Source organism: Leptonychotes weddellii, chromosome 15, assembly GCF_054177405.1.
Source record: "Leptonychotes weddellii isolate Sample4059 chromosome 15, ASM5417740v2, whole genome shotgun sequence".
In the NCBI taxonomy this organism is placed as follows: Eukaryota; Metazoa; Chordata; class Mammalia; order Carnivora; family Phocidae; genus Leptonychotes; species Leptonychotes weddellii.
In genome coordinates this window covers 2,700,974-2,721,648 of record NC_138383.1, presented here as the reverse complement: position 1 = coordinate 2,721,648, position 20,675 = coordinate 2,700,974, and the positions used below count along the sequence as shown (strand labels likewise).

The 20,675-nt window shown below is 56.7% G+C and overlaps 1 protein-coding gene across 3 annotated transcripts in view; it reads right to left on the bottom strand.

Moving 5' to 3' along the window:
• Window positions 1-20,675, bottom strand: part of RBFOX3 (RNA binding fox-1 homolog 3) — a 458,835-nt gene that overhangs the window by 256,526 nt on the left and 181,634 nt on the right. The gene's annotated exons all lie outside the window — the stretch shown is intronic.

The following is a 20,675-nucleotide window of genomic DNA, read 5'->3' as shown; positions in this document are numbered from 1 at the left end:
GGTTGAAGTCCCAGAGGAGGAGGAGGTGAAAGAAGGGTGAGCAGAAGCACGGAGATGGGGCCAGGCAAATGCCGGGCTTTCGGGAGGCAACAGGACACCAGGGTGTGGAGGATCTGAGGAAGCACATCCCAGAGGGCGGGGACTGAATATTTTAGGGACCACGACTGAGCACAGATGGGCCACGGGCAGTGTGGGACACGCCACGCTCTGCCGCAGCCTTCGCGGTCAGGGTGGAAGGGAGCACAGTCTGCGCTGGGGCCACTGCAGGGGAGACCAGTGTGCCAGGCGGGGGCCCTGAAGGACAGATGGCCGCTGGGACCTGACGCGGGTGGGAGCAGGCTCTGTGTGCTTGGGGGAGATGCGCCCCTGCCCCTCGCTGGGCCAGGCATCCCAGCCCCCCAGGAAGTGTGAGGCTCTGAAGCATGTCGCTTTACCTTCTGGGTCTATAAAGTGGGAGTGATAATGGGGCCTGCCTCGTGGGGCTGTGTGAGGACCCCAGTGAGTTTCTGCAACGTTCCCAGTGTGTGGTCAGAGCAGGGTGTCACTTACCAGAGCTCCACACAGTTAGCGTGAAGAGCTATGGCCGTGTGGGCTCCAGCCCAGGAAGGAGGACTGGCCGTGGCCCGGCCCTGGGCCCTGGTGGCCACACCCCGGGTCAGGGCAACGCACAGAGAACAAGCCCCTTCTGGAGCATCCTCGGGCCGCACGCTCTGCCTCCTCTGGGACAGGGAGCTGTGTGGCCAGTGGGAAGGAGCTGGGCTTGCACCTCAGCAGGACCACTCCCCTCATCCTGGGGCGTCTGGGGCCAGCTGGTGGCTCAGGTGGGCACAGCAGGGAGAGGGCGCGCCTCCTTGCCCCTCTGGGGATAGCCTGAGGGCAGCTGGCCCGGGACAGGGCACCTGAAAAGAGCATGAGGACCAGGAGAGTCGGGAGGCTTCCCACTACGCCCCGTGATGCTGGGGAGCCTGCACCTGTGTGCTGACGTCACGGACAGGAGGTGGGACCCTGGGGCGCTGCGAGAGTGTGCGGGGGGTGCGGAAGCGTGAAGACGTGTGTCCGGTGTGTGCGAATGTTGTGAAGACGTGGATGTGAACAGAAGTGTGCAGTTGGTCAGTATTGTGGACGTGTGCATAAGTGTGCTAACGTGCAGAGTGTGCGTACGTGCACTGATGCGTGTGGATGCGTGCGGATGTGTGCGTATGTGCGCTGATGCGTGTGGACTGTGCAGCTGATGCGTGTGGACATGTGCAGACGTGTGCATATGTGCGCTGGTGCGTGTGGACACGTGCAGACATGTGCGTATGTGCGCTGATGCGTATGGACGTGTGCAGACGTGTGCATTGTTTAATGTGTGTGGATGTGTACAGAAGTATGCAGTTGGTCAGTATGTGTGGACGTGCATAAGTGTGCTAAAGTGCAGACGTGTGCATATGTGTGCTGATGCATGTGGACATGTGCAGGCATGTGCATATGTGTTTGCTGTGTGCGGGTGTGTACAGACGTGTGCTCAGTATGTGTGGACGTGTGCCTAAGTGTGCTAACATGTGCAGACATGTGCGTGTCCCTGCAAGAGCAAAGCTCCGGAGCCCCCCCCTCAAGGCTGGAGCCCTCTGTACTGGGTCTTGGGAACAGCTATCACAGCCACAGACACTGTCCCTCTGGGGCCTTGGGCTGCCCGGTGCCCAGTGCCAGGGTGCCTAGGGGACCAAGATCTACCCTGTTACAACACCACTCCGCCTGCTCCCCCAGCTCCTGGAACACACAGCAGCTTCGTAAAAAGGGGAGGGGTGCAGTGAGGGTCTCCAACTATGGCTGATGGAGACCAGGGACCCAACTCAGCCCCCAGGGGCTCAGGTCCACCATCGTGGAGGCCCGGGGTGGACAGCAGGCCGTGTGCCCTGGGGAGCGGATACCCCGGTCCTGGGGTAAGACATCCAGTGCAGGAAATGCCCTCTCAATGCCGGCCATCCAGAAGGGCATTTCTCAGAGCCAGGCGTGTCCCAGCATCAACCTCACACCCCTAAGCCCCCATGCACCCTCCGACCTTCTAACCCTTGCTCTCGGAGGGCCAACCCACCCCCAGGAGGTGACACTGACTCACCCCAAGACTGGGCGCATCGTTCTCCTGACCCCCCCTCCAACCGCCAGATCTGTTGGGCCCTCGTTATGACTTCAGAGTGGATGAGACTGTCCGTGGCGGGACCTGACAGCTTGGCTGCGCGGTGACACATGTCATTTCAGCATTCCGACGCCCTCTCCTGTGGGGGTGTCCAGGGGGCCGGGGGGTCTTCATACAGCTCATGAGCAAGGGAACGGCCCTTCTAATCTCGCCGACTTCCAGAGATGCATGGAATCACCCAGCCGGGCACGTGGCTGCCAACGCCTGCAAGGTGCTCTTCTGGCTGTCTCAATGCTTCCACCCTCTCGTCCCAGGGAGGCAGCACCCACGGGTCCCCAGCACCCCCGGCTGCAGACACCCTCCCCGTATTTGGGGAGAATCAGAGCATCCTGTTGCCCCAGGACAGCAGCAGCACCGAGCAGCAGGGAGCTCAGCAGGGCTCTGCTCCCAAACAAGGTGTGTTGAACAAAGTCGCTGCGCATGGGAGGGCGGGACCCTGTCCTCAGGTGGCTGAATCCAGAGGGTGGAGACCACCAACGCACTAGTGAACAAACCATGATTTCTGATGGGGGCAGCTTGATGCCCAATGTGACAGCATCAGGAGGGTCCAGAGGTGAGAAGGTGTGACCACTTGGGCTGATCCCCAAATGCACAGAGGATTCATCGGGAGGTGAGGGTCATGGATTCCCTGGGACACCACCCTCGCCAGGGCCCTGCTCTGCCCTCTGCCCCCAGAGAGGACCCCTGCCCCTCCCCCGTCTCCCACTTGCATGGTCTCTGCAGCCTCCACACCTGGCTGAACCCCTCCCCTTGGTGCCTCCACAGCCTTCATCCGGGTTTCGGGGCCTCAGGGCCTCTCCCACCGCCTCCCACCAGCCTGACTCGCTCATGAGGTTCACAGGGACAGTGGTGCAAGGTCCCAGGGTTCTGAGGCTGGCTGTGAAGTGGAGATGGGCTGGTATTCTTCCCCATCTTGTCTGGAGCAAGTGGGACACAGGGGCAGAAAGAGAATGTCTGAGCTGAGCGGTTAGGATTCCGCCCTCCACCCACCTCTAACGCCAGACTCAGTGTCTCTCCAGGAACCGGGAGTCCCGGGGATCCTGGGGCAGTCAGAGCTCAGAGGGGGTGATGGCATGGTGGTGCCCCGCCTGAGAGGAAGGGTGCCAGGAGCAGGGAAGGCTCTGGGCACGGGAACGCTGGGTGAGGGGTAGGTCTGGGCATCCCACAGACTCTGAGATTTCTGAGCCACCCCTGATGATGGCCACATTCCTAAAGTCTGACAATAAGACCCCTCAACACACAGCAGGCACTGGGACACCTGTTCCTTGAAGGTGGGATGTCGACATTCTGGTGGTGGGGTGGGGATTTAAGGGTGAGGATTAAGGGATTCGGGGGCATAGTTTTATTTCCTCATTCAACAAACATGCTCTGAGTGCTGGAATTTGCCCTAAAAAATGTGGTGCCTCACAACAGCCAACAGTCCCTCAACATACAAACGGATACACAGAATGTGGTCAATTCATACAGTGGAATACGGAACTCCCTCAACTCACAATGGGGTTACGCCCCACTAAACCCATCCCAAATTGAAGATATCCTAAGTCAAAAGTGCATTTAATGCACTGAACCTACAGTCATAGCTCAGCCAAGCCCAGCCTCCAAGTGCTCAGAACACTCGCGTCAGCCTACAGTTGGGCAAAAGCACCTTGCACAAAGCCTATCTTACCATACAGTGTTGACCGTCTGGTGTCATTTAGTGAACACTGTACAGAAAGTGACAAGTGGTGGCCGTGTGGGGACAGGATGGCTGTTACCGTACGTAGGCTGTTGACTCTGCTGATTGCTGGCTCGCGGGGGCTACGCTTACCGCCCAGCATCACGAGAGAGGATCGGACCACGTATCAACACCAGCCCAGGAAAAGATCCATGTTCAGACATGATCCTTACGTCAGACCATCAAAACCACCTGAGCTGCTCAGTTACACCAACAAAAGAGGTGCAGACATGCACTACATCATTCTCCAAAAGGCAGAGGTGGTCCATGTCCATTGACATGAAATGTACAGAACAGGTAAATCCGTGGAGACAGAGAATGGACTAATGTTTGCCAGCTCAGGGATGGGGATGAAGAGTGGCTGCTGATGGGGGGGGGTCTCACTGTGGGATGACAAAAGCCTTCTGGAACCAGGTGGAGGTGAGGGCTGCACCATGAACACTGTGAATGCACTAAATGCCACCGAATTGTAAACTTTGAAATTCTACCACAATCTGGAAACATCGACACCTCTGTCTCTCCTGCTCCCACTCGAGTCCAGAGCTTCATCCTCTCTGTCCCAGCTCTGGCAGCAAATTCCCAAAAGGACACTGGTCCATCCTTCACCACGTGACCACCATGGTCAGCTCCCCAGGAAGCACCCTCATCGGGTCTAGCTGCCCCTCCCCCCATAGGGCACCCAGGACCACTATTCTAGGGCCCCAGTCCCCCAACCTTACTTCCCACACTCCCGCCAACCTCTCTCACCCTCTTAAAAAGCTGTGCCCTTCCTTATCTCCATGCCTTCTCTCTGTATGCAGTTCTCTGTCCACCTCTTTCTCCCCAGAAAACTCCTACACATCCTTCAAGACCCAGTTCAAAAGCCCTTCCACTGAACCCCCAAAGTATCTGTTCTGCCTCTACATAGCTCTGCCCTCAGTGCAAAGGACAGATAACCTGCAGCATGTCTGTCTCCTCTGTGAGACAACAAGCCTCGGGGGCAGAAACACATCCTGTTCATCTGGGATCCCCAGGACCTAGCATGATGACTCATGCATCCTTTCATTCCACAAATACCGCAGGAGACGCAGGATTTGGTGAAGAATGAATAAAGGAGGAAATCAGTATGGAGGCTTCTCAAAAATCTAAAAATAGAAATATCAGAGGATCCAGTAACTCCAACACTGGCTATTTACACAAAGAAACCTAAAATGCTAATTCAAAGAGATACATGCACCTTACATTAATAGCAGTATTAGCCAAGATGTGGAAGCAGCCAAGTGTCTACCTACAGATGAATGGATAAGGACAATGTGGTGTCTATACGTACAATGGAATATTATGCAGTCATCAAAAAGGATGAGATCTTGCCATTTGTGACAATGTGGATGGATCTAGAGAGCATTACACTAAGTGAGATAAGTCAGATGGAGAAAGACAAACACCGTATGATCCCACTCATATGTGGACTCTAAAAAACAAAGTAAACAAACAAACAAATCAGAAACAGACCCATAAATGCAGAGAACAAACTGGTGGCTGCCAGAAGGGAGACAGGGGAGTGGGATGGGTGCTGTCCGGCTTCACAATGCGCACGTCCCCCCGCCTCCCGAGAGAGCCGTGCCAGGAAGGGGAGAGAGGAGAGGACAGGCCACCTCTCCAAACATTTCCTCCTTCCAAGAACCCTGGCAGCATTTCTAGGAGGAGCTTCACCGCTGAAGAATCACAGACCACGTGAGCATGCTCTCCCCTCCACATCATCAGCACACAGTCTGCGCACTCCCATGCCCAGCATCACTTACTCTAGTGGCTTGAATGGCATCCCCTCCCCAAAACTTACATCCACCCAGAACCTCAGAATGTGGCCGGATTTGGAAACAGGGTCTGTGCTGATGTAATTAGCTATGGATCTTAAGTTGCAAGCATCCCAGCTTTGGGCAGGCCCTAAATGCAGTGGCCAGTGCCTATATAAGAGAGTGGAGGGGAGATGTGGATGCAGAGACACGGGGAGAAGGCCACGTAAAGACACGGAGGCAGAGATGGGAGGGACGGAGCTGCACCCCCAGGACCACCGGTGGCCCCCAGGCACTGGGACAGAGGCCCAGAACAGATCTCCAGAAGGAGCCTCCAGGAGGAGCCGACCCTGCCAACACCTTGATCTTGGACTTCCGGCCACCATAACCATGAAGCTATAAATTTTGGTTGTGCTCAGCCCCCAGATTGCGGTCATTTGTTATGGTAGCCCTAGGAAACTACTATACGTGCTAACATTCCAGATAATTTACCACGTTCGTCACCCACCTCCCGTCTCTAGAATGTACATTCCACCGATGGGTCCCAGGCTCCTAGAGCAGCACCCACCACGTAGCAACAGATCAGTAACAATAGATAAACGACTGATAACACGCAGGCTCTGGGTCAGTCCACCGGGCTCTGAGTCCCAGCCCCATCATTTACTAGTCATGTGACTTCGGGCAAGTCCCCAGACCCCTCTGAACCCCGGGTTCCTCTTCTGTGGGCTGCAAGTAATAGCCACTCCCTTGTGGCACTGTTATGGGGCGTAAATGCTGGTAAAGGCTTACAACGTGCCTGGTACACGGTAAGCCCTCAAATGTTAGATGTCAGAAATGGAGTCACTCTAAAATAAATTCACAGTGGGTCCCGGCGGAAGCAATTATGCCTCCCTGGGGGCCGTGTCGGGGGACTTATCACACCTGGTGGGCAGAGGGGCGGAGGCCGGGGAGGCTGCTGAGCCCCCAGGACAAAGAATTTATCCCACCCCCAATGTCCACGGTGCCAGGCTGAGACACCCAGACGTCAGGTCCACAGAGCGGAGCCAGCAGGACATGGACCCAGGGTGAAAGCACAGACACCAGGCGATAAACGTGGGGAGGCCGCATTTCTAAGGCGAGGCCAGGACCTGACTCAGTGGCTGCCATCTGTAAACCCCCAGAGTTTCTGCAGCCTGGGTGTAGGGGTGGTCTGACCTGTACCTCCCCTGGAGGCACCCCGCCCATGCCCGCTTTGCGCCACCATCCCACCCCCAGTGGCACCATCGGCCCCCAGGGTCGCCCCTTTAGATACAAACTCCTCCTGCCTCCAGTGCGGAGGCCCTGGCAGCCTCCAGGTCCGGGAAGCTTGCGGCTGCTCTGCTGGACCTGGACCAGGAGATCCAGATGGGGAGAGCAAACCCCCGATCCCACATCCCCACCAAGGGGACGAGGATATTTCCTCTCCTCCCGGAGCACTTCCAACGCAGCAGGCGCTTTGCCAGGGAAACATTAGTGACGGCCCGGAGAAGAAGGGACCGTCTGCAGCGGACGGGCCTCCATGCCTGCCCCATGCACCCCGCAGGGTCCGCGGCTGGGGGAAGACACCCCCCAAGGCTGAGAACTGGTCCAAGAGCAGGAAATGAGCCCAGCCGAGCAGCAGACCTCCGCCCACAGAGGAGGCTGCCGAGCCGCTCATGCCCCCAATTAAAGCCTGGTACATCTGTCGGGGCGGCCTGGGGACAGGCAACAGATTCCCCCGCAGACATCTGCCTCAGGAGGAGCGTGCTGGCTACAGGCTCGGACTGGGGGAGGCCACTGCAAGCTGCTGACTGCCACCCAGGGGAGGGAGGGAGAGAGGGAGGGGAGGAGGGTGGGAGGCGGCTCTTTTTATAGCAAGCAAACAAACAAACTGTTTTGCTTTAAGAAGCCAAAAAGGAAAAAAAGGAAAAAAAAGGAAAGAAAGAGACTATGTCTCTGCTGGCTACTGGAAGAGCAGCAGGGCCATCTGGGTTGGCCAAGGGGAGAAGGCTAGGAGCCAGGCACGCTGAGGCCAGGGCCTGCCTTCCGGGGCCCCTCAGACAGCTGGGCACCAGGCCGGCCCGTGCCAGCCAGCCCCGGCAATGCGCTGGGCCCAAGGCCATGCTGTGTGTGACTCACCCCGACTCCTCCCAGAAGCCCAGGGATGCTTCCCCAGTTTCCCAGGGGAAGGGCTTGAGCCTCAGCCAGCTCGTGAGGCCCCCAGGCAGCAAGTGGGACAACAGGGTGCCCCCGCCAGTCCATGCTGCCGTCCGTCTGGCGTTCTTGAGCAAGCCTTGAGTGGAGCCCCCCCACACACCTCTCCCTCGGCCCCTTCCCTGCCAACTCGGTTACCTCCATCCTTCCTCTGGTCTTCCGAGCCGCACACTGATTCAAGGCACAGCGACCCTCCACCATGGCCCCCCCAGGCCGCCCCTCACCAACGCGCCTCAGGGCTGACCCTGTGTGCCCCTTCCCCACTCCCATTGTTCACACAGAATGTGGGCTGTGAGGCAGAGAGAAAGCTCCATTCCGTCCTACACAGCATGAACTATTTATAACCCTGAAAACATCTTTATTATTATTTTTCTCCCCACCCCCCCCCAAAACAATCTCACACCACCGAAGGCTGCAGGGCCGCGGGCCGGGGCGCTTCCTCCAGCCCTGCCCAGCGAGCAGATGGCAGTGTGGGCGTTAGGTACCAGCCTCCTGGCAATCCGAACATCTGTTCCCGTTAGAAAATGCTAATTGCCATCAATCAGGACAGCACCTACTCACATTTACATGCAAAAGCACACACGCAAAAAAAAAAAAACACATCTAAATTTCTCCAAGCACAACACTCCCTGCATCTTAACTAGGCGGGTCTGTGCCTTCGCCATGCGAGGAGCAGCCGGGGGCCAGCCCTCATCTGGAAGGCTCCAACCCGGACAGCCCCAGGCTCTCCAGGACCTGCCCCTGGACCCACAGCAAGGGAAGAGGTGGGGGAAATCCCGCGGTGGGGGCCAGGCTCCAGCCCCCCACGGCCTCTCATCTGCCTGCCCCAGGGGTGGACACAGGGTCACCGGCTCTGCACGGCGAGGGTCAGGTCACCCGAACAGAATGCCTGCAGAGACCCGACGTTGCTTTCGGCTCCCTACATTTGGAGGGGGTGGCGACCTCTCTCTGAGCAAAGGTTCTGGATGTCTGCATATCTCTCAGAAACAACCCCAGCCAAACCCTTCAGCCCAGAGGTCTGCTCCATTTCCAAATCTGAAGGGTGGTCCCTAAGTTTCCCCGCCTCGAGTGCTTATGTGGAAATGCTCTGCAGCTCAGGGCCAGTGCAGGGAAGGGACTCCTGGAAGGTGTCAGGAGGGACCGCAACCTGGTGGTCGTTCTCTGTCCCCTAGCTCCAGGTCCCCGGGCTTCACTACAGCCTCTGACCACCATTCAGCTGACACATCATGCACTTCCCCAGACCTGGGTGATCTGGAACAGTCCTGGGAGACTGGGGGTAATGCAGAGGATGGTATGCAGTGACTCAGGATGCTGACAACACAGCACAGTTGACCCTCCGCCAGCAATCTGAGGGCCCTCGGTGCTTCCAGAAGGTGGGCCTGAAATATCAGCCTGTTTTATAGTGAGAAACGAGGATTTTCCTGAAAGTTCTTCCACATACCCACACACACACCCCAAAGAAAGCAAGCGAATTTGCTCATTTCTCTCCTGGGCACAGGCACCGTTGCTGCCATGGGGCCCAGGGATTGGTTTGAGGGGTCAGCTTGTCTGGATGGAGACAGGTGTCTCACGGCCGATGAGTGAGGCCCAGGCTCCCCTCACCTGGGGATCGACGCCACCAGGTGGGAAGGGCTCCAAGCTGGCAGGTGGTGTCAGAACCCATGTGGGCTATGTCCTGATGGGGTAGAAACAGGGTCTGTGAGCCCTAGCTCAGGGCTGCCTTCCCTCCACGTGAGACATGTCTACAGGATGCATGGCAGGTCTGGGATGTGTTAAGAGAGGCCGCGGGTCACCTCTCTCCCCATCTACTCTAGTTCCCCAAAGCAAGGTGTCTTTGTCAGGTGATGAGCAGATGGGAAGGAGCCGGGCACAGGAAGGGAGGAGGGAGGAGGAGGGATGATGGAAAAACTCAAACGGTCTTGTCTCCAAATTCTGGTCCAATTTATTCTTCTTTTAAGAAGGCTCCTGAGCTCGGTGCCTGGAAAAGGCAGGTGCGATGCTGGGGACACAGCCACATGATGTCCATGAAGCATGTCCCAGCTGGACGCCGTGGCCAGCACTACCATCCCTGCTCCCTGCCCTGCCTGCCTGGGAAAGAAAGGCTTCAAAACCCACAGCTTCTGTTCCTGACCATTCCCCAACGGCGAGGGTGGGCAGCTAACCCTGGGCCCTGCATCACTCTCACCCCAGGCTCCATGGCCAGCAATCATCAGGACCCAGTGGGACTTCATGTGGACCCATTCCATGCCAGGCTCTGTGAGCTGGTACATCTGTGCCCCGTGTTCTACTTTAACTGAGCTCATTATTGTCTTTCCTCAGAATTCACTGTTTCTCTCCACTAAGGTTTTGTGAGTGCTCCTGGGTGGAGACCTTGAACAAGGTCTCCTGAAGCTGTCCTCCCTCGCCTGGCCCCTCCCATAGTGCTCTCTGAGCCTCCAATTTCTCCTGCAGCCCAGGCTCCGACTTCTCCCCTCGGAGGAGCCATGGGCTCAGGGACCTAGAGAAATCCTTCTCCAACACAGGGACTGGGCATCATGTGGCCTCCCTCCCGAGCCCCGAAGCTTCCCCCACAGCACCCCTGACAGCCTGCTTCCCTTCCCACTGGAGACGCAGAACATCCCCTTGAATGGGCACCTGTGGGAGCCTGGAGACCCAAGGACCCTATCCACACCCCAAACCCGAGGGTCAGATCCTGCCCTCAGGAGCATCATGTAACCCTGGAATTCTTGACCCCCACACAGCACTGTGGACATTTGAGCCAGGTCATTCTCTGCTGGTGGGGGGCTGTAGGAAGGGGCTCCAGACATGGCCAGTGTCCCCTGGAGGGCACAGTCGCCCCCAGGTGAGACCCAGGGCTCTGACCGGGAAGCCTCACAGATGGCAACCACAACCCAGGTGGTCAGTGCTCACTCATGGAATGGCCAAGTGTCGGGGACACAGTGGAAGGTGATCCATCCTGCCTGGGAGGTTAGGGGAGGGCCTAGGAAGCCCTCATGGAGGCATGGCAGTTGCAATTGGCCTGGAAGGAGGGGCTGGATGTTCCCCCGCTGGGGGCGGGGGGACAGGAACCACCAGAGAGGCAACAATGTGGGCAGGACAGCCAGAACACAGGAAGGGGGCAGGACAGGTTCAAGGGGGCCAGCCCTTGAACGTCAGAGTCAGATGTCACAGGTCACACATCAGTCCTGACCGTCACTCCAGAAAGCTCCTCCGGCATATTTCCACATCCCCTACACCTTCTGCCTGGCTTCCCTCTTTCCTCTTTTCATAGCTTTCCTGCCTTTTGGCTTTGCTGAGTCCTGGGAGCTGCCATAGGCCTCAGTTAAGCAAGGAAACACAACCACGATCATTTGTCCTTACCATCCCAATAAGATTAAAAGAGGATAAAGTTTTCAAAACAAACTTTGCAATAATAATAACAAGCAATGAAAATAAACAATGACTTCCAGAGAGAAAGAGAGGATGGATGGATGGATGGATGGGTGGATGGATGGATAGATGGATGGGTGGGTGGATGCATGGATGGACGGATGGATGGATGGATGGACGGGTGGATGGGCGGACGGATGGATGGACGGGACGGGGGACAGACGGACGGTTGGATGGACGGGTGTATGGATGGATGGGTGGGTGGATGGGTGGGTGGGTGGATGGAGAGATGGATGGGTAGGTGGGTGGATGGATGGATGGATGGATGGAAGGATGGACAGGTGGATGGGTGGACAGACGGATGGACGGACGGGTGGGTAGACGGACGGGTGTGTGGATGGACGGGTGGGTGGGTGGGTGGAAGGATGGGTGGGTGGATGGACAGATACATACACACATACATAGATGGATAGATGGATGAACAGACAGACGGATGGATAAGTACCCTGTAAACACTGTTCAGTGAGGAATGCTGCACCCATCCTCTTGGACAGGGTCTGCCATGGAGGAAGGGCATGCAGACACAGATCTGCTATCACAGCCCCATCTGACGATCCCTCCATCACACCTACAGGGCCATATGTGACCCATGATTCAACTGTTGTCAGAGTTAAGGGAGAGCATTTCGAGAGAGAGAATGAAAGCACTGTCTAGAACGTTGTATTGAAGACATCCTATGGAAAGCCTTTCATGGAAACCTACTGTGCGCAGAGCTATGGGAGAAACAAAGCAGCAGCAGAAGCCAGTGTCCTTAAGAAACCTGAGAGGAAGAAGGACTGGTGGAGGGGTGAGAGAGGGACCCAAGAGAACCTCCACAGGTGGATAGCATAGAACCCTGTGCAGACTGGGAGGGACAGCATCAGAGGACAGAAAACAGAGAGGGTGGGACCTGGGCCATGCCAACTTGGCATCCATCCCAGAGAGTCATTGCCCCAAACCCAGGACGATCGGCATGCCTGCTGGGACCCTGCCGAGAGGAACCACAGTGGCTGGGCTGTTTTGGGGAGAGGAGTGTCATCCTTAAAAAAAAAATTCATTTTAGGGGTGCCTGGGTGGCTCAGTCGTTAAGCGTCTGCCTTCGGCTCAGGTCATGATCCCAGGGACCTGGGATCAAGCCCCGCATCAGGCTCCCTGCTCAGAGGGAAGCCTGCTTCTCCCTCTCCTGCTCCCCCTGCTTGTGTTCCCTCTCTTGCTGTGTCTCTCTCTGTCAAATAAATAAATAAAATCTTTAAAAAAGAATTTAAAAATTTCATTTTATCTTTAAATCATTTACGACTCACAAGAAATTACAAAAACAGTACAGAAAAATCCCTTCTGTTATGGGCTGAATGTGTGTCCTCAGAACTTGGATATTAAAGCCCTAACCCCCACCTCAGAATGGGCCTGTATCTGGAAATGGAGCCTTTAAAGAAGTTGTTACATTAAAATGACATCATGGGCTGGTCCCTAATCCACCCATGGCTGGTATTCTCATGGAAGAGGAGATGCGGACACAGACACGCCCAGAGGGACGACCCCGTGAGGACACAGGGAGAAGGCGGCCCTCAGCAAGCCCAGGACAGGCGCCTCGGAAGGGACCACCCCCACCACCACCTTGAATTTGGAAGTCCAGCCTCCAGAACCTTGAGACAGTACATGCGTTTACCACCCAGTCTGTGCTCCCAGTTAGGGCAGCCTGAGCACACACACCTGACATTACTGTGGCACATTCCCAAAGTCGCAGCCCGCTCTGGCCATGCCAGCCCTCGACGCAGCTTACTCGGGCCTCCCTGCTTTTGAGCGCGGACCTGTGCACCCTCTCTTGTCAGGCCTGCCCAAAGCACCTGTGGTGAAGGGTCGTTTTATTTCCAACCCACTGGAAATATAGGCTGTACATAAGGAACACATACGCCATACAAAAGGGATTATTGGAAAAAACGGACTAAAAAAGACAACACACAAAGCCCAATGACTCTTTAAATAGATCCACGAGACATAAAATCACTCTTACAAACGACTCTCGGTGCTCACTCCAGGGGCAGCAGTTCACGGGCAGGCTCTGTCCATACCCCTCACTTTGACTAGCTCTGATCTGGATCGTTCGAAACATCGGACCTGAACCAGGGCCGTCCCCAGAGAGCCATTGTGGGTTCCAACTCTGGATGGCCCCATGCTAATCCTTCATTTGTGGCTCAGTTTCCTCATGGAACTCAGCTCAGAGGGTTGTCATGAGGGTTCCCAGGGATGACCCAAGTCAGCCCCGCAATGGGAACCTTGTATAGACAGCCCGCGTGTACATGTCACCCCAGGACGTCTGCCTGACCCATCTCCACGCCTTCGATACCACATGAGAGACCCCAGGCCCTCAGATGCCTCCCACATGAAGGTGTTCTAGGAGCATGCTATTTGATCTTGGTTGAATTGGGTTCTTGGGTTTATCTTCTGATAGCTTCCAGGTTCTTCCAAAATGCTGACATCCTAATTAACCCCCACTGGCAGCGGCGGGTGGCCACACCCTGCGAGCTTCCTGTAGCTCCAGCCATTACGCAGCAACACTCCACTCGGTGACACAAGGTCACTCAAAAACACCATCTGTCCAAGCTCTACCTCCTCTCCCACCCCAAAGAAGCAGAGAAAAATGATTCTGGCCTGCCTCCGTGTTTTCCCTCCGACACATGCGCACACATGGAACTAAAGCTGGGCTTGTCCCGACCTCTACTTCCAAATTAATTTTTCTTCCTCAGACATTTGCTGACACTCCTTTTCTGTTCTTTGCCCCACAGAACACAGATGTCTTTGAAAGCGCCAGGCCTGGGAATACCTAATGTGTCCTTGTAAATCGGATAAAAAAAGAATTTTCTCCCAATCCATAAAAATCCTTGCTTGCCGTTTGCCCTTTAAGTGAAGTTCACTGCCAGCCCGCATGTCAATGCAGAGGAACGAAGGGAGGACCCCAGGGAACCGCATGGGTGCCCGCCGGGCAGTGGGATCAGAAAGAACAGTGTCACCCTCTGGGTGAGGCTGGCCCACAGACCCTCATGGGCCCTGGATCGTAAGCCAGTTTGAACGCAGAATCCATGAATGGGTGCCGATCCACCTGGAACCCACCTGTGTCTCCAGCTGGGACATCTTTAAGTCACAAGTTCCAGGCACGACTCTGTGTGACGGGGACCCTTCAGGTCCCGCGTGTGTACCTGCGTCAACCAATGTCCCGAAGCATGAAGATCGTCCCTCCCTCCCCTCCATGCACCTGTGGATGGCGACAGCCATTTTCCAGGTCGTCCCTAAGACGTGGCCCTTCTTCTGATGCTCAGCCTCACACAGGAAGGCGGATCGGGAACAAAGTTTTCCCAGAAGGCCACCTCGCCCACATTCGACTTTTGCATCCGTCCGTATCCGTGCAGCGTGTCCCAGGCTCTGCTTCCTGCCTGCGTTTCTCCTTGTGCTGGTGCCATTTGTTTCTCGTTCTAGTTTCCTCGCCCCCCCCCCCCCAGTTCCGGATTCTCACTTCTGCCATCGTCGGCTTGACTTTATTCCTCCTGGACCCTGCTGGCGTCCTTCGTCTTCAGAGCTGGCTCATTCCTAAACCGCAGCCCAACACCAGGTTCCACAGCCTCCCCGGGTCTCCTCCTCCCCCGCTCCAACTTCTCCTTCCAAGCCGCCCCTTCCTTCCTCCAGGGACGCCCTCACCCGCAGAACGAAAGTGTGTGCTCCACACTTGCCCCACCAACTGTTCGTTTTCAGGCCTGGATTTGGAGTCTGGCTTTTTAATTCTTGGTTCACTCTCAAGACCCACCTCAACAGTGGGATGGTGGGAAGGAGGGGGGGAGAGCAAATCCAGGACACGAGAAAGGATCTCAGCTGAGACCACCAGGTACCACTGCCTCCTGCTCTCTGTTAATGGAGGTCCTGTGACCTCGGGGAAGGGTTTGATCAAGAAGTCCTGTCTTCCAGCTCAGAGTCATTCTGGCCTTCACTTCCTGATGGGCCTACAGGCACATTCTCGCCATCATCTTAAAAGTGACTGACGGGCGCCTGGGTGGCTCAGTCGTTAAGCGTCTGCCTTCGGCTCAGGTCATGATCCCAGGGTCCTGGGATCAAGTCCCACATCGGGCTCCCTGCTCGGCAGGAAGCCTGCTTCTCCCTCTCCCACTCCCCCTTGCTTGTGTTCCTGGTCTCACTGTCTCTCTCTCTGTCAAATAAATAAATAAAATCTTTAAAAAAAAAAAAAGTGACTGACAAGCGTCCTAGCGTCCTTGTGAAATCCATGGGGGCGGGGCCCATCGGGGGACGTGTAGAGGTCACAGTCTTGGAAGTCTTGGAAGACACAGTGGGTAGAATGATGTCCCCTAAAGGCATCTGTTGAAGGTCTGACCCCCAGAACCTATGAATGTGATCTTATTTGGACTTGGGGGTCTTCGGAGATGTCATCAAGGATTAAGATGGGATCCTACTGGAGTACGGTGGGCCTAATCCAATGGCTGGTGTCCTGACAGGATGAGGGAAATTGGGAACACACACACACACACACGGGAAGGCACAGGGACAGAGACACAGAGCGGAGTGGCCATGTGGTGACAGAGGCTGGGTTTCCCGGCCAACGACTGCCAGCAACCCCCAGGATCTGCGAGAGCGGGCAGGGCCCGCTGACACCTTCATTTCTGACATCCCGCCTCCAGAACTGGGAGAATTGGTTCTGCTGTTGCTCCTGTGTGGACGCGGCCCCAGGACGCTCCCACGGAGCACCTGAATTCCAAGCGCTGAGGCCGGGGGACCAGGCCCGCGCCCGCAGGATGGCAGCCGACTCCCGCACTCTCATCTCAGCCGGTTTCCGTGTGGGGAGCAGCCAGCAGAGCCTGCCTTCCAGCACCAGCACCTGCTGCAGCTGGAAACGCTTCTCACCTTTAATTGTTCTAAATGCTTCAACACACTGAGTGACTAATGGGCTCTAATTGGACAGTTCTGCGGAGGGGCTGCTGTGACCGTGCCCTCCAGACCCACCCAGCCCCCATGGCTGCTCACTGACACAGCTCCAGAGTCACCAGGAGAAAACAGGGACCTGCTCTATTTTTTACAAATGTCTCACCAGTGCTGACAGCAGTTTTATTCTTCGACCAACAAATATGGGGCAAAGAAAAGGATAGCAGGGAAGCCAGAAGCAGATGGGGATCACGCATTCCCATTGCCTCCAAGGTTGGCAACACCTGCCTGGGACAGGGAGAGGGGCTCCTGGAGGCAAAGCCACGCTGCTCAACTCCGTGGGTGCTAAGGATTTGCTGGGGAGGTTCCAGGCCTTCCTCACACCCCTGGAGGAAGGGCAGGGGACGGAGGGGAGGCGGTACTTGTCAGTCATGAGGTCCTCCTCCTCTCCCTTCCTCAAGGGCACATCCCCAGAACCCGTTCCAGCAGCAAGTGCTCAGAAGCAAGGATTAAAGCCGATCTCAACACCCTCCCTGAATCCTCCTTTCCAAAAAACATTTAGCAAGAAAAGAGGAACCACGGATGTTCCTAGAAGGATCCATGTTTCCAAAGACGGGCTCAAGCTAGAGTCTTCAAATGGAACTATCAGGTCCAGGAAGAAGTGAGATGACCCTAGGAGAAGGCAGACGCACCGGCCGCACCCTTCAGGTGGCATCCCCTGCCCCACCAGCAGCAACTGGGACTCCCTCACGCGTGGCAGGGATGTATTAACTGCAAGCGTCAGAAAAACATCCCATTGGCGTCTGGTGCAACTAGATAAAGCCGTGCTCTCCCTCTCCCCACCACGGGGGAGACGTTTACCTCGATGCTCTAGAAAGCTCTGTGTACATTAATATTGCTGACGCGGGCAGGCTTTGCTTCAGCTTGGCCCCCCGAGGATGCCATGTGATGGATTCCAGTTTAACAGCTTTTAAAAACAAGCAGACAAGAGACGGGGTGTGATGGATGGTGCAGGAAGCGCACTCATTCGGGGATGATTTATGGGAAATCACACATGGCAGCTCAGGGGTCCGTCCCCAAGGCGGGGGGGGGGGGCTGGGGTTCTCGTGTTGAAGGGGGCAACGCCCGATGTACACCGGCTACAGAGTTATGACACGCTCACCCTCTGCCCCAACACCAGAGCCGGGCAGCCCCTGCTTTCGGGCACACGCATGCCCCGTACAGGGCCATGTTTCAAACGCACTTGAGCAAGTGCCTCTGGCCCGGCCCAAAGCCCGTCTCCGTGAGCAGGAAGAGTGAACTGTGGTTGGACCTTCTCCTCCCCTGCAGGCTTCAGGAGCACCCTGGGAGGGGCTGGAGGTCAGGGCAGAAGACCTTTTAATCGCTCGGCTCCAGAGGTGGCCCCCCCCACCCCACAAACATCTGGAGAAGGAATAGCCAGCGGTACCCTCTGCTTCGTCGGAGTGACCCTGACGCACAGCACAGCGGTTCAGCAGTTTGGGAGGATTCAGACGGTCAGGTGAGAATGGCAAGGAGGACGGAGGGTCAGGGGAGGGCCGGGGATGGAAGAGTCAAGACACCCGCCATGAGTTTTTCCAGGCTGCTGGCAAGCGGGTTCCCTCCCCAGCGCCCTGAAGCACTGATCTGCCCCAGGCCTCCACCACCGCACATAAGAGACAAATCTCATTTTGTAGCAGATTAATTTCCATCCATGTTTTTAATAGGGACTCAGAATTTACAGTAAAATCCAAATTGAATCCATATTTAAAGGATAAGCCTTAAAATGGGATCTAATTTATGGGACCGTTTCCAAGGTAGAGGAGGTGAGCCCCCCAGGCCCCCAGCAAGGACGATTCTGTGTGATGGGGAGCTACACTGAATGGTCCCCCGTGTCCAAGGGGATGGAACAGCAGAGGCTCTGGCAGCTTCTCGCCTGCCCTGCCCTTGCCCGTGACTGACCCCAAAGCGCTCTGAGGAGGCACCTCCCCAGTGACTCGCTACCACCATGGAAGGTGTGCAGGAGCACCTCATAGCCCTTCCCCCCCAGCTTCCCCCAGACCCCCATCCCCAGCCGGCTCTCCTGCCCGCCACCTCTGCAGAGGCCAAGGCGCGCTCCGTGGGTGGGGGGTGGGGTGACAAAATTTGGGGGAGGGGCCTCAGCAGTGGGGGAGGGATGGCCGGTCGGCTCCTCTCCCTGACTTTCCTTCCAGACATCAGAACCCGATGCACTGGGGCGCTGGGGGTGGACTTGGCTCCCTCTGGAGTCCCTGCGTGGGCCTCCTCGAGAAGAGCGGGGACCCCAGGTGGGCCGCGCTGCCAGGTGGAGGGTGTCTGCAGGGCTCAGGAGCCGGCACTCCCCTGACCACTGCTCCCAGACCCACCGCCTGCCTGAAGTGGAGGCAAAATACAGCCCGGCTTCCTCTGCAGGCTTCAAACTGCTGGGCATGGCTGGGACACCGGAGTCTTCCCCTGGTGGCTTCTCTCCCCGACTCGGCCCCCCGGGAGGAAGGAGATGCAAATGGCCACTGCCCATTTCGTCAGTTCAGAGCCTGCCTTCGGATCAACGAGAGGCTGGAAAGAGGGGAGCAGCTCCAGGTCGACAGTAGCTTGTGAAGGCCCCCATGAGCCCCGAATTCCCCAGAACTGCCATCAGGGACCGGCTGGTCTGGTGCTTTTGGCTTTGACAACCCCAAGAATTGACCTTTTTCCCTGAGGCTGGACCCTGCAATCGCCTTCAGGGAAAAGTGTCTTCCAAGGGGTCACCTGCCCATAGGATGTCGGCGCTCTGGTGCCCTTCCTCGGGGGCGGCACCGTGTGCACGGGCTTAGAACCGGGATCCTGAGATTTAGGGGACAGTGCATGACCCCAGGGGGGCTTGGCCCACACTGAGGTCAGCCCCAGGCCATGTGCCCACTGCAGGTGGTTTTATGGTAACACCGTGGGGACCCCAGAGCTGAAGGAATCAGAAGGTCCCATGGGATTGAGACCTTCCAAACCAGCACGTGACCGGGCTCCTCTGTCCCAGTACAGCCAGGGGGTGTGATCTTCCTCTGCGGGCTCTCTAAGGGGTCCCCAAAGGTTTAGCGATGGGGTGACAGAGTCATTTCAGTGTAGAAGGGTGGTTGTTTAGAATTCTCATCTCAAACATGTCCCCGGGCCCACCATTCTCACCCTGGGTCCACGGCACAGCCACCCTCCCTGGGACAAGCAGCAGCCTCCTCGAGGCTCTCTGCTTCTGCTCTGACTTCCCTCCCCGTCCATCCCCACACAGAAGGCAATGTCATCCGCATACAACTCGAATCTGCTGATTCCACCCCTTGCTCAGAGCCCTTCCATGGCTCCTACCGTCTTTAAGACAAAATCCCGAATCCTTATTCCTGGCCCAGAAGCTTCTGACTTACACCCTGCACCTCCTCCCCTGCTCCCCCACTCGACCCTGCCAGACCAGCCCTTTTTGCTACTTCTCCAACATGCCTCGGGCCCTTTGCACTCACCAGACCCTCTGCCAGAACCACTCTCTCCCCAGGCCTCGTCGGCTGGTTCCCACCCTCGCTCCCATCAGCCTCTGCCCAGAGCAGTGGCCTCCGGGGCCTGCCCGGGACTGTCCTGGGGGAGCCTCAGCACTACCTGACATTACTCTACATGTGGGTTCATCCCACTGGAACGTAAACAGCAAGGGCTTGGCTTTGTCTCCCCGTCTCCGGCCTGCACCACCGGGTCAGCACGTCAGGGTGCTCGAGGACAGCTGAATGACAGCACGCAGACCAGTCAGTGCACATCAACCCACTGAAGGAGAGGCCCCAAACACCCTGAGGCAAAAATAAGCAGCGCATGCCCAGAGATGCCCCGATACCCGGTACAGAATCTGATTCTGTGCACTCTTAAAGGGTACTAGAGAGAGCAGCCTGTGCGCTCGGCTCCTTGCCCAGAATTCTCGTTGGCATTGTGTACGTTAGCACACAGGCGGACGGCAGGGCGAGTCGTTCCTGCCCTGCCTTGGATGAGCCCGCCCCTCCAGTTTTGGGCAGTGTCTCGGCAGGGAGCGGGGCTGCACTAAGCTTCCTGGTGATGTGATCCAGACCCTGTCTGGTTTTGTCCCTGGCCTCTGGAATTCCCGAGGGATGGGAGTGTCATCTGTTATTCCCACACCTGACTTCCCGCTAACTGGGTGCCTCGGGGCTTGGGGTCCTTCGAGAGAGGCACCGATTGGAGAGCTGAACTTTCCCTTCTCCCTCAGGGGACAGAGAGGGGCAGGAGACAGGGTCCAGTCTTGTGGCCGATGACATAATAGGACTCCAGGAAAACTATGGACACCCAAAGCTCAGGGAGCTTGGTGACGGGTGAACACGTGGATATGCTGGAAGGGTGACCTGTTCTAACCCTACAGAGGGAGGGCAGACCTCATCCTACGTGTGTCCTTTATTATAAAAACGTAGCCATCAGTATGGCTCTTAAGTTCTGAGAGTCATTC